Source organism: Schistocerca gregaria, chromosome 1 (assembly GCF_023897955.1).
Source record: "Schistocerca gregaria isolate iqSchGreg1 chromosome 1, iqSchGreg1.2, whole genome shotgun sequence".
Lineage (NCBI taxonomy): Eukaryota > Metazoa > Arthropoda > Insecta > Orthoptera > Acrididae > Schistocerca > Schistocerca gregaria.
In genome coordinates this window covers 1,018,087,063-1,018,100,862 of record NC_064920.1, presented here as the reverse complement: position 1 = coordinate 1,018,100,862, position 13,800 = coordinate 1,018,087,063, and the positions used below count along the sequence as shown (strand labels likewise).

Genomic DNA, 13,800 nt, shown 5'->3' with positions numbered 1-13,800 from the left:
TTTGATAGCGTAGCGATACTTGGAATTAATGGGGTATGGTAGCAGACGACTGACGTGAGTGCCTTTGCTAACAGCATAACAACGGCGCCTCTGCTGGAATCGCGGCCATTTATGTTGGACCCTAGACGACTGGGAAACCGTGGCCTGGTCGAATGAGTCCCGATTTCTGATGCTAAGAGCTGAGTGTGGCGCATATCCCACGAAGCCATTTAGCCAAGTTGTGGACAAGGCACTGTGCAAAGTCATGGTGGCTCCATAACGGTGTTACCTGGAAACCTCCGACGGGATAGCCGCTCGGGCCGTGACAAAGCGCCTCAGATCGCGCGGCTACCCCGCAGTAAGGAAACATTAACCTGATTCTGACAGCAGAAGGATACGCAATCCCTCATTACTAGTTCGCTATTGGTAGACCAAATGCATCCCTTCTATCAGCGTACAAAACAACGACGTTAAAACGTGGCGCGCTGTATTCTAGGAGAGCTTCATGTCGCAAGACATGACATTGTCAACTAGGAAATAAGCGACCCCGTGAAGCCTTCTTTACTCGTATAGATAACTAGTTTCGGCTAACAATCTAACCGCCTTCAGAGCTCATATTAATTACAGAATACATACCGCAAAACATTTCTGGTTAGTGTTTGTGCTATAATGGCTTCAAAAATCTTTTTTTTTAATGGTAACATTCGTACATGACATCGTTAAAACAACTGTTCATCGCTCGTATTCAGTGTAATAGAAAAGTGGCCATGAAACTCAAAATATACGTTAGTACAGAGAAGAGGCATAAAATAAAAAAAACAATATCTGTGTAGGGAACTATATATTAAAATGACAAGGGCATCCTCTTAACCACCAAACGAGATTTGTGAAATATGTGGATACCGTGGACTGCTAGAGCCAGTATTCTCGTATGAAGCTTGACAAAAGATCAGACCAAATACATTTCCTCTTGGCAGTGCCCTGACAGTATAAAGAAAACCTCTTCACTAGAAACGAGTAAAAACGATTCCAAAAGCAAAAGAGACTAACACCAGTTGCGAAAACAGCTTCAAAACTTCTGTAACAGAATAAGAACTTTTTTCTGGTAGTAAAAATATTAACACCTAGCCTCCCCTGGTCCACCTGAAGATGGATATATGAAGAGCTTATGTTGTCAGGGGATACTTGATGTATTGTGAGAAACGTATTTTGTTTCAGCTGTGATATTTACCCTGAAATTCAAATTGCATTGTCATCGGTTTCAGAATAGCAGGATTTCATCTTGAGGCATCTCTGAGAAAATGAGAATCTACGAGCTACAACTCTCCCGAGAAATCAAGGAAGGCAAAAGAATTTGCATACTTCACGGGTGGAAAAGTTACAGGATTATCATCACGTTTCTCGTAATTTTTGTGCCTGTCGATACACCTAATACCACACGCATGTGCTGGCGAGTTTAAATGTGGATAAAATAACAGAGCTAAGTGGAGAAATAAATTTCTCGCAATAGTCGTCAAAAAAAGAATGAGAGATAATTGCTGAACGTGTAAAGAACTTTTGATACAGAACAGACTGGAATGATACGATGTTTAGATTGATCGAATGCTGCCCTTGATATAAATATTTAGCGGAGTATCAACCCAATAACGAAATTTTCATTTATCCGTTGGGAGAGTACTGAGTGAATATTTCTATTCCGATTCTGCCATAAAAGAGGGAAAAGTGCTTCGACAGAGTGTAAAGGACGAAAAAAATTCTTTCTTTCTAAGAGTCTGCCTCGCTGCAGAAGACTTTTAATTAATTACTTTAAAGAGACGGTCGTTGTTACCTGTGAGAGACATTCGCAGAAAGTACATTGAGATCATTTATCATTTTCCGTACGCTTCGAAAACAAAAATTAAGTCGCGGAACTACTGTATGCGACCTCTGTTCGAAGGAACAATGGAACCTCCAGTTTTGTTTCCTGGCGCCGTGAGCAGACACACAAAGTTAGGAGGAGGTGTTTAAAGTGCCGATGTTGCGCGCGGGAACGTAAACCAGGTGTGGACTGTTTTGACAGTTTCTTTGTGCAGTGAAGAGTAACAATGGGCCGCGGAAACAAACTCGGGTTGCCTGTAGCTCACGCGAAAACCAAACGCTTGCCGTCATTTCGGCCCACGCGCGCTGCAAGCTTCGCCAAGGCCGCCCGTGGCGCTGCGTGTTAACGCCGCAGTATGAGGGCCTGCCACGCGCCCATGTCGGCCGTGTGATCTTCGCTAATTAAGGCCGCGGTGCACATATGCAGTGGGTGTGGCTAATCAGAGGGGCCCGTCACATCTGACGCGACATCCGCACCGAATGGCGAGACCACTCGACAGCTGATGCGCCGCCTGGACGTCCTCTTTGTCGGCTGATTAGTGCCCGACGTACCGTCGACGCAAGAGGCATTCGGCCAAATTGAGAGCTGCTTCTCGGAACAGCCATTAGATCAACCTAGTTTCAGTCACTGTCCATGTAACAATACTCTCCACATATGAGGACTATGAGGCAAGCACAAATATGACACCATAATTATTACACTGCTCGCCATTAAAATTGCTACACGACGAAACAATGCAGATGATAAACGGATATTCATTGGACAAATATATTATACTAGAACTGACATCTGATTATATTTTCACGTAATTTGGGCGCATACATCCTGAGAAATCAGTACCCAGAACAACCACTCTGGCTGTAATAACCGCCTTGATACGTAAGGGCCTTGAGTCAAACAGAGCTTGGATGGCGTGTACAGGTGCAGCTGCCCATGCAGCTTCAACATGATACCACAGTTCATCAAGAGTAATGACTGGCGTATTGTGACTGGCGTATAGCTCGGCCACCATTGACCAGACGTTTACAGTTGGTCAGAGATATGGACAAAGTGCTGGCCAGGGCAGCAGTCGAACATTTTCTTTATCCAGAAAGGCCCGTACAAGACCTACAACATGCGGTCGTGCATTATCCTGCTAAAATGTAGAGATTCCCAGGGATCGAATGAAGAGTAGAGCCACGGGTCGTAACACATCTGAAATGTAACGTCCACTGTTCAACGTACCGTTAATGCGAACACGAGGTGACCGAGACGTATAACCAAAGGCACCCCATACCATCACGCCGGGTGATACGCCAGTATGGCGATGACGAATACAAGCTTCCAATGTGTGTTCACGGCGAAGTCGCCAAACACGGATGCGACCATCATGATGCTGTAAGCAGAACCTGGATTCATCTGAAAAAAATGACGTTTTGGCATTCGTGCACCCAGGGTCGTCGTTGAGTACACCATCGCAGATGCTCCTGTCTGTGATGCAGCGTCAAGAGTAACCGCAGCCATGATGTCTGAGCTGATGTCCATGCTGCTGAAAACGTCTTCGAACTGTTCTTGCAGATGGTTGTTGTCTTGTAAACGTCCCCATATGTTTACTCAGGGACTGAGAAGTGGCTGTACGATCCGTTGCAGTCATGCGGATAAGATGCCTGTCATCTCGACTGCTAGTGATACGAGGCCATTGGGATCCAGCACGGCGTTCCGTATTAGCCTCCTGAACCCACCGATTCCATATTCTGTTAAGTCATTGGATCTCGACCAACGCGAGCAGCAATGTCGCGATACGATAAACCGCAATCGCGATTGGCTACAATCCGATCTTTATCAAAGTCGGAAACGTGATGGTACGTATTTCTCCTCCTTACACGAGGCATCACAACAACGTCTCACCAGGCAACGCCGGTCAACTGCTGTTTGTGTATGAGAAATCGGTTGGCAACTTTCGTCACGTCAGCACGTTGTAGTTGTCGCCAACCTTGTGTGAATGGTCTGAAAAGCTAATCATTTACATATCACAGCATCTTCTTCCTGTCGGTCAAATTTCGCGTCTGTAGCACATCTTCGTGGTGTAGCAATTTTAAAGGCCAGTAGTGTATTTAGTCGATGAGCTAATATTCAGCGACTAAATAACCTTCCATTTATCTGGAAAGGTAAATCACCACAATCTGAGAGTGTCCCCATTGAACATCCTCATGAAATCGTGACGCATGAACAATATCTGTTGAAGGTTAGTGAAATAAATGAAGCACTAAGGGCCATTTTCCTTCTGTGAGAAGACCGTGACTTGTATCTCTTCAGCTTCGCTGATTGGGCGTAGCGGTGAAGATGACGTTGCTCTGATCTCTTGGTTCCCCAGGTAGCTTGACGTAACACCTTGTGACTTTTTTCCTTTGGTGGAACATGAAGGACAATTTTTATGCACTCCCACTGCTGAGAACATTGGATTAGTCCAGGGAGCCCATCATGGGTGGATGCTCATAGATACGACACCTGAGTTGAAGAACGAATTCGACCACCGCTTGGACGTGCATCGTGTGACCAACATTTTCTGTGTTGGAACACAAATTTCTTGATTTTACGCTTCTGATCATGCATAATCATATTCGAACATGTAGAACATTGCGAAATATAGAGCTCTCAGACGGAATAAGTCATTTATAGTAGCCCATTAGTTCTAGAAACCAGTAACTGATATGCGTAATCTGACTTCTCATTCCCATCTGCTTGTTACGCACTGACTTCTAAATATATACGAGAGGTCATTCAGCAATCTGGATCTGTGATTATACTGAAGAAATCACTGGATATCCCCCGCTTTTGATTTATGTGGTTTGATTCCATTTTGGTTGACATGACTGTAAAGGCTTATCAAATGTCTGTAAAATGGCTTACACAAGTCTGTAGTGTATTTTCTATTACTGATTTAACTTAACAATTTTAGCTTGTATGGGATTGTCCAGTTATACCGTTTGGTACTGTGTATCTTTGCCTGATTAGTAGATCAAGTACACTGGTGAACTGCTTCGCGCGCTTACAGGTTAAGACATTGTGTAGATTTACTTGATGCACTCAAGTAGATTAAAGACTATCCCATATTTACTGAATTGGTCGAACACCTACGGCAAGCTTTTCGAGCAGCAGTTTCAATAATCCCGTTGCTTGATTACAGATGTCAATCGACTTTGGTTTCAACATTGACACTTGTAAGCCGGAATGTAGACGGGGAGAAGACAAGGGTATACTGCCTCAAATAAAGACCATGTGGAATATATTATTTTTCACGAGCGGGTAAAAGCTTTAAGTTCAAATTTATATCAGTAAGGTATACGGGTCCTTGGCGGTGTGAAACATTTAAGCTTCTAAGATAACCCAGTCAAAAGATACGACCTTATAACTGACATGTTCTGGTACTCGCAAACTCATTCTTTAAAAAATATAAATGAACAGTCTATATACATGTCGGTTCTAGGCTAAATACAGTCGAGATTATCCAAACGAATATGTGTCAGAAATGTAATCTTGTGGATACAGTAGTACACAGCACGGGACAGAAGACAGAGACATCACTTTTTCTTCACTTCCTGTAAACAGTTCTTAATATACAATGTCAGAAAAATTAGATGATTTATTCAAGAGAAATAACTTCACAAATTTAGGAAGTCAATAACAAGTTGGTCCACATCTCGCCATTATGCAAGCCGTTATGCGGCTTGACATTGGTTGGTTGTTCTCCAGAGGGATACCTGTTGGTGCGTCAGACTGTCGAAATCTCGAGGTGGATGGATGGCCCAGTCCATAATGCTCCAACTGTTCTTTCTGAGCGTCGCCCGTCTTCGAACTGGAAACTCGTTGACTGGAATAGAATAGTCTTCAGTGATGGAGTCCTGCTTCGAACTGAGCCAGGATGACCAGCGGAGACATGTCTGAAGAGGTCCCAGACAGTGGCGAGGTACCAGCGTGAATGTCGCTCGCCGTACGGCCTGACAACTAGGAGTGATATCATTTCTTTTCATAGCAAGACCCCTTTGACTGTGATCGGCGGTACCCTCGTAGCAGAGTGGTACGTCGACGATATTCTACACCGCGTTTCGTTGCCCTTCATGGCAAGCCATCCTAGGCTTACATTACAGCAAGACAATGCCCGCCCGCACACAGCAGGAGTTTCTACAACTTGTCTTCGTGCTTGCCAAACCCTACCTTGGCATGCAAGGTCGCCAGATCTCCCCAAGATCAGAACGTTTTGGGCATTATGGTCAAGGACCCACAATGAGCTCGGAGTCTTGTCGATGGAATGCGCCAGTCCTCTCACGAGGACGTCCTGCAATTCGGTCTAGGCCAAGCCGAATAACACTTTGCACAGGAGCCAGACGTGGACCAACGTGTTACTGAACTGCTCAAATTGTGAAGCACTTTCTCTTGAATAAATCATCCACTATTTCTCAAATTTTAATGATTTTTGTGTCTGTACATACACATCACATCTACCGATTCCTGCTTCGTTCGGATAATTCCTATGTAGTGCGTTGTCTGTTTTGCCTTAGAGCGTATAACCACTACATACCTAAATTTTTTGTCTCACTGTGACGATATTCCTTTGCAAAGCAGGTGACGACCATTTTCGTTTAAATACCAAATATGAGAGTATTCTTATTTTCGTCTGTGGTTCTGATTTGCTCGGAGCTCGACACAGATGCACTAAAGGGAGGTTAGAGGGATACCAAGAAAGATAGAACAGATCTGCAATAAGATGGCAGTCTGTTAATATATGCAAAGAGAAAAGCTTTGTCTCAAAAATGTTCAGATGTGTGTGAAATCTTATGGGACCTAACTGCTAAGGTCATCAGTCCCTAAGCTTATACACTACCTAACCTAAATTATTCTAAGGACAAACACACACATCCATGCCCGAGGGAGGACTCGAACCTCCGCCGGGACCAGCCGCACAGTCCACGACTGTAGCGCCTTAGATCGCTCGGCTAAAACGCTTTGTCTCCTAAAACGAATTTATTGGAAATGGTAAACCGATAACATCGTCCGATTGTCCGAGATTCCTCAGGTGTGATATTTGCGAGACACTGTATTCTACTCAGTATCGTATTACGTTGCGTTTTCTATGTTGAAGGCATTTTGAAACACGAAACAAAGCAGAGATGAGGAAGAGCACTGATCAGAGCAATTGTAAATCACGAATAACTAATGTTTGGTTTTTATTTGCTTGTAGGTGCTGAACGTCGCCAGTAGCTGCGTCTGAGCGAACCTGGTAAGTACCATGTTGACCGCTTCGTACAGCTGGTTGAATGAGCATGTGATAGGCTTAACCTTCGTGAACAATTTGAGTATAAGCAGGTCATAAATGAAAGTTCGCTGTCATAGTTTTCAAGCAAAATCTGTTACGGCTGATCTGATGAACGGGCAACCACCGTGTTCACGAGACTTCTCTACGAAAGTGTGCAGAAGCCCAGTGAAGTAACTAACATTATATCCACTGATCTAAAGTCAAAGTGGAACAGGTAAGTTATTCATGTTAACGAGTGACGGCTGGCAATAGAAATCCGTTCTGAGTTTTTTCGTTGTCCCTTCAAAATATTCCACTTGTAAATTAAATTCATCTGAAGCAGCAGTGACAGCTGAAATGCCATTCCTTTACTATGCTCGCGTGTAATTAAAAACGCAGCGAATACAATTTACGCTATTATGTTTCCATTGCTGTCTCATGTCTCTGAAAACAGATTTTGCTGCAAATGACGTGCATGTTTCTCAACTCGGCGAGTTTCCACGCTTTACTGCGCAGTGGACGGACGCATCGTTCTACGTCAACAGAGCAGATCTTAATAAATATGGAAGCACACACACACACAAAACTATATAGTTTTGTGTGTGCGTGTGTGTTTGTGTTTGTGTGTGTGTGTGTGAGACAGACAGAAAGTGAGTGAGTGGGCGAGCGTGTATGTGTCTTTTATGCGTGCGTATGAATGCATCAATACGACTTGGTCTCAGCTTATGGTTATTTCCCATTGAAATCATCCAGCACAATGTTAAACGAAATTAAAAACTACAGTGACATCAACACATAGCTGTATTTAATTCTTGCTACAAGAGCAAGATCTCATCAGATACGAATAAGTTGTAGATCGTGTGTGACATTAAAAGAAACCACAATACGAAAATGTGCAGGGCAATGAAGGTATTTTGTACACACAATAGCGCTTCGTTAAGATCTGCTATACGAGAATCACGCTGGTAGAACTAGTTTTGACTGTGTCGATGTGAAAGTATTATTCACTTAGCCCCTATAAGGATCAGCAGCTAGTTGTCTAGTGGTTACCGTTGGTGCCTCTGGATCATGGGGTTTCGGATTCCATTCCCGGCCGGTTCGGGAAATTTTTCCGCCAGGGGAGTAGGTGTTTGTGTTGTCCTCGTCATTCCATCATCATTCAGGAAAGTGGCGAGGCTGAACAGTGAAAGGATTGGGGATGTGTAAGGGCGCTGATAACCACGCAGTTGAGAGCCCCACAAACCAAATATCATAATGGCCCCAATAAGGGCCCAAAAGTGGGTTTGTTGCTAGTTTACTGTGTCAGAGGCGTGTCATCCATCAACTAAATGATAACTGACCGACCGTTTAGATGGATATTCAGAGAATAAGGTCATGAATTTTCCCTGAATCACAGTTAAATTGAAAAAAATCCCATGCTTACTGTGTGAGAACGACAATACGACACAGTTCACGTCCACAAAAGGAACGAGTGCTTGCAATATGGAATGACCACGATTAAAAAGTTTGTGAGATTAATATTCATGTCTATATGCTCACTTTTCCGCAAACGAGTTCTGAGTTAAAGCGATATTAATCAGGACAGGGGACACGTTGTTTGTTGGCACTTCATTCGTTAGACTGATTGGATCAGAGTGACAGAGGCATTTTAGAATTGACATCTATACAAGCTACATGATCGTTAATGTACTGAAAAGGAGTCATATCCCTATTCAGTCATCTTGGTAGGTCATGACCGGTGTCTTATTGTCGTTTTAAGAAATCAGCTGGAAGATATATACACAAAAAAAGAAGAAATCAAAAACCAACCTGAGCCCTTTTCCTACCCCATTCCTATCCTTTCCAAGCTTGTCTCCATTGAGTTTGATGAGATGTAACCGTATTGTATCGTATGTTACGCTCGAAGGTCAAGTGCTACTGAAAGTAATTTTCAGCTGAAATCGGTGGAGCAACAAGAAAAATTTTCACACATTTTTGACCATAATAAACATTATTATTAAAAAGTAAGCTTGTTGTTCCTCTATCAATAAAACGGCAAAAATGGAAGATTTGGTTCCACATATCGTTAGGATAAATAGGAACTTTCATAACTGTCCGTACAAAGAAAAAAGTAAATTGCTAATAGAGGCCACTGTTTCCTTACATAAACTAGAGAAATATATCGACTATTGCAGTACGTAATACTCAAAGTCGTGTCATCAGCATGTTGCACTTTCATGGGGATGTGACGTTGTTGTTGTTGTTGCTATTTTCTTCTGTCCAAAGATGGGTTGAAGCAACTCTCCACGCTGCTCTATCCTATGCAAGCCGCTTCATCTCCGAATAACTACTGCAACAAAAGTCCATTTTAACCTGCTTACTGTATATGAACCTTGGTCTGCCTCTGCAATTTTTACACTCCACACTTCCCACCAGTACTAAACTAATGATTCATTGATGTCTCAGAATGTGTCCTACCAACTCATCCTTTCCTTTAGTCAAGTTCTGCCACACATTTCATTTAATCTACGCTTCTGATCTTCAGCATTCTCTGCAGCACCACTTTTCAAATGCTTCTATTCTCTTCCTGTTGTAACCTTCCAACAGTTAAAAAATAAGTATAACATTCACATTCAGTGTAACCTCCCAACAGTTTATTATTCTGTAACCTCGCAATAATAACGTGTGACTAATTTCTCAATAAAATTGTGGTTCACATATAACCCTTCAATAATTAACTGACTGTGAATCTAAACTGGTAAATTTGGACTTCAGCAGTGCTGCGTCATGGCCCTGAGAGATCATTCTGAATAAATTGAAAATTCTTACCTCAATGACGTCGCCGGATAACGCGTATATATCTGCTCGTATAAGAAATTTTTTGGCACAGCCCAGTGCAATGCTGGCCGCTAGATTTGTCATGTATAAAGAGAAACTGATTTTCCTTACGATAATCGGGATGATCATGGACTGGAGACATTTGCAAATTTTTTAAATTCAGATGAATGATTGTCAAAAAGTTAATTATATAAAAAAGATTATTACTAAAAGATTTTTTGAAACATTTACATGGGATCTGATATACCAATAGTACAAATTTAGTTTAACAAACTACATACGCGCGCGGTTGTTTTTACCTTATACTACATAGCTCAGGCACCGCCATAGCTCCCCACGACCGGCCAGCCAACTCCATACACACGACTGCTCGCTACTACCTGCTCCTACTGACACTGCTCGTACTGCAGGCAACACTGCTCTCTGGTCTGAGATTCTCTTATTGTTTACATATCGCAGGCAGCGCGTGAGCAATCCATCGAAATTACATCTGCTCGAGTGCGCTAGCAACAAATTCCTTAGTCATGGACCTCTTACCCTTTCTGAACTGCTTATCGTCCACATTTCACTTTCGTACCAGACTAAATGCTATACAAATGTCGCATAATGGTTTTAATTTGCAAAATTTGCCCGATTTTTATAACCTGTTCACAGACTTCCACATATTACGAAAATATGAGCTGCTGGTGAATAGTACACTTATTGGTGGACATTAATATTCGATATGTCCCCCCTTTCTTTTATGGAGGCTTGAACTCTGTTGGTTACACTTTCAGTGAGGAGGAATACCTGGAGGATATGCAGTCCATTCCACCTCAAAATCCTAAGCCAGACCGGTAATGGACGCTAGGGTCCGGAACTAAGTCGACATTCTAAATCATCCTCAAGGTATGTAATAATACGGTTCCCACAACCGTTATTTTGATATTATTTTATTAGGCATTAGTTTCAGCGCTCCAATCATTTCATTTTCAGGTCTGTCTCGTGACTGACACCAAGTACCACGCGTGCACGTACAAGACAGTGAACGCACCAATATTCTAATCTGGTTCCATAGATATCCCAGCTTCATGAGCATGTCTGTTCTTCACACATGTGATAACACGAGTAGTGGTTGGCATAATTCATGCTACAAGCCTGAACGTGGCGTGATTGGTACTGGTTGCCCAATAAAACAATACCAAAATAAAGGCTATTGGTACAGTATTATTACATTTCATCGACCAAGCGCTCCTGAGCCCAAAATGGAGTTACATTTACATCTCGAAGGTGTTAAACTGGGCTCAGGTCGGAACTCTGGGCAGGCCAATCCATGTTGTTGTCCACAAATTATTTCCTCAAAGATGCTGCTTTGTGACAAGGTAAATGTTTATGAAGATACAATTATGGTCTCCTAATTGTTTCTTTACTATACACGGTACATAACGCTGTAAAAGGTGTTCAAAAAAATGGTTCAAATGGCTCTAAGCACTATGGGACTTAACATCTTAGGTCATCAGCCCCTTACACTTAGAACTAAGTAAACCGAACTAACCTAAGGACATCACACACATCCATACCCGAGGCTGGATTCGAACCTGCGAATGTAGCAGCGGCGTGGTTCCGGACTGAAGAGCCTAGAACCTCTCGTCCACAGGGGCCGTCAAAAGGTGTTCATATCTCTCCGCATTTAGCGTTTTCTTCAGCACAAAAAGAGAGCCACACCATAACTACGAAAAACACCGCAACTCCATAACACCACCTCCTTCGTACTTAACAGCTGGCACTACAGAGAGACAGAGCGAAGACACCTCTGCACGAAGTCAGAATAGCAGTTGGGTACATGTGAGCGCGTCTCCGACGCCAGTAAAACTTTGTCAGAGTTCAATTATTTATTAACCATGTTTACAGCCGTCTGGTTCCACACCGGCTTGTAGCCGATGCCTGATTCAGCTGCGCGTTGGATTCCCGCTGACGCTGTCGAGTCGGCGTCTCGCTTGCAAGCCCAGGCGAAGAGTGAGTGACCTCGCGCCGCGAGGCGCTGCCAGTGCGCCTATGTTCGAGCATGGACGGTCTCGCACTAGGCGGTTGAGTAGGCTCGAGACCGCTCCGAATAATATGGTGATCTTGGATGACCCACTCGGTTGATTTCCTTCCCACCAGCCAGGTAGGTTTCAGCACGCAGAGGTGCCTACGTGTTGAACAGGAATGTGGACTCATGAGACCCCTCTGCCGATTTCAGTGTAGTTCGGTGCTATCAGCACTCCGCGATATGGTATTGTCGGAAGACAGTCAGCTCTTCCACCAGGAATGCTAGGCGGCCACGTCCATTAGTCATCTCAGGTACACCTTCGGCTTGTTCCGGAGTATCTAGGACATAGATTCACTATATAATCGAAATCATGGAATCGACTGCGATTGCTGTCATCCCAATGTCAACTCCTTGAGAGCTGGAGAGGTCGAGCATTTAAAGGGATGTGGGGCGATGCTGGGTTTGTAATTACCGCATGTGTCCTTTCATTCTGTTACATTCGCTTAACTGTCTTTCAAGAGCCGTGTAGGTTCTCTGATACTGCTTCTTATGAAAGAGGTACAGTTTATTTTGACATCTCGCACGAGCTAACGAATAAGCATGCCACGTTCCCGTTGATTTTCTGTCCCGTGCTATTTTCTGCTGAGCTCGTCCTCTCTCTCTCTCTCTCTCTCTCTCTCTCTCTCTCTCTCTCTCTCTCTCTCTCACTCCCTCTCTCCCTCAGCGCGGTGTTATAACGTGTTGAGGACTGACCCACTTCCGACATACCGCTTATTTCCCCTCTCTCTCTCTCTCTCTCTCTCTCTCTCTCTCTCTCTCTCTCTCTCTCTGCCATGACCTCGCTTTGCTTATAGCAAGGTGAATGTGTTTTAACAAATATTTCTAGTCTTCAACCCATTACTATTCTTTGCCATAACAGCATTACACATGGTGGAAGGTTAGGTTTTCCAGGTTTTCGTCAAACCCAAACACTTCCAATTGATTTACGTAGTGTACAGCGTGATTCACTCGTTCAACCATTCACTGCAGAATGGCGTCGCTCTTTACGTCACCTCAATCTTGCCTTATGAGGTGCAGCTCGTTGATTGTCCGCCACACTTTCTAACTTCCTTCACACAGACCTTGTGCAAGCTGTTCTGCTGGTAGTACTTTGGAACTTAAGGGTGGTTCCTTCCCCAGATTTCGTCCGATTTCTTATAACTATATTCCTCAGTATATGACGTCTGCAGGTCTTAGTTTAGCTGTGATTGTTCTTCCACATTTCAACCTCTTAATCTCATCACCAAAAGTCGAAGGGCAGCTTTAGAAAGGTTGAAATGTCTGTGACGGGTTTCTCAAATGGCTCTGAGCACTATGGGACTTAACTTCTGAGGTCATCAGTCCCCTAGAACTTAGAACTATTAAACCTAACTAACCTAAGGGCATCACACACATCCATGCCCGAGGCAGGATTCGAACCTGCGACCGTAGCGGTCGCGCGGATCCAGACTGCAGCGCCTAGAACCTCTCGGTCATTCTGGCCGGTCGGGTTTCTCAGATGACAACCAGTAATAGACTTGTGGCCTCCCCACGCAAAGTAATCGCACACTGACAGGTCAGGAGACTTAGGTGGCCGGCTAGGGCTGCGACCCGTCCCAACGACTCTTTCAGGCGTGAAGATTTCTATATCTACATCTACATCTAGATGACATGGTTACCCTGAAATTCACACTTATGCGCCTGGCAGATGGTTCTTCGAACCATTTTCATGCTACTTCTCTACCATTGCATTCTCGAATGGCGTGTGGGGAAAAAGGAACACCTAAATCTTTCCGTTGGAACTCTGATTTCTCTTATTTTTTTATGATGATCATTTCTCCTTGC

General features: G+C 43.7%; 1 protein-coding gene across 3 annotated transcripts in view; it reads left to right on the top strand.

The window, feature by feature from the left end:
• Window positions 1-13,800, top strand: part of LOC126278936 (somatostatin receptor type 2-like) — a 1,529,331-nt gene that overhangs the window by 624,775 nt on the left and 890,756 nt on the right. For all 3 annotated transcript variants that reach the window (XM_049979230.1, XM_049979217.1, XM_049979237.1), the window contains one exon: window positions 7,056-7,094. The gene's annotated coding sequence lies outside the window, so the exon portion shown is untranslated. The remainder of the gene's footprint in view (window positions 1-7,055; window positions 7,095-13,800) is intronic.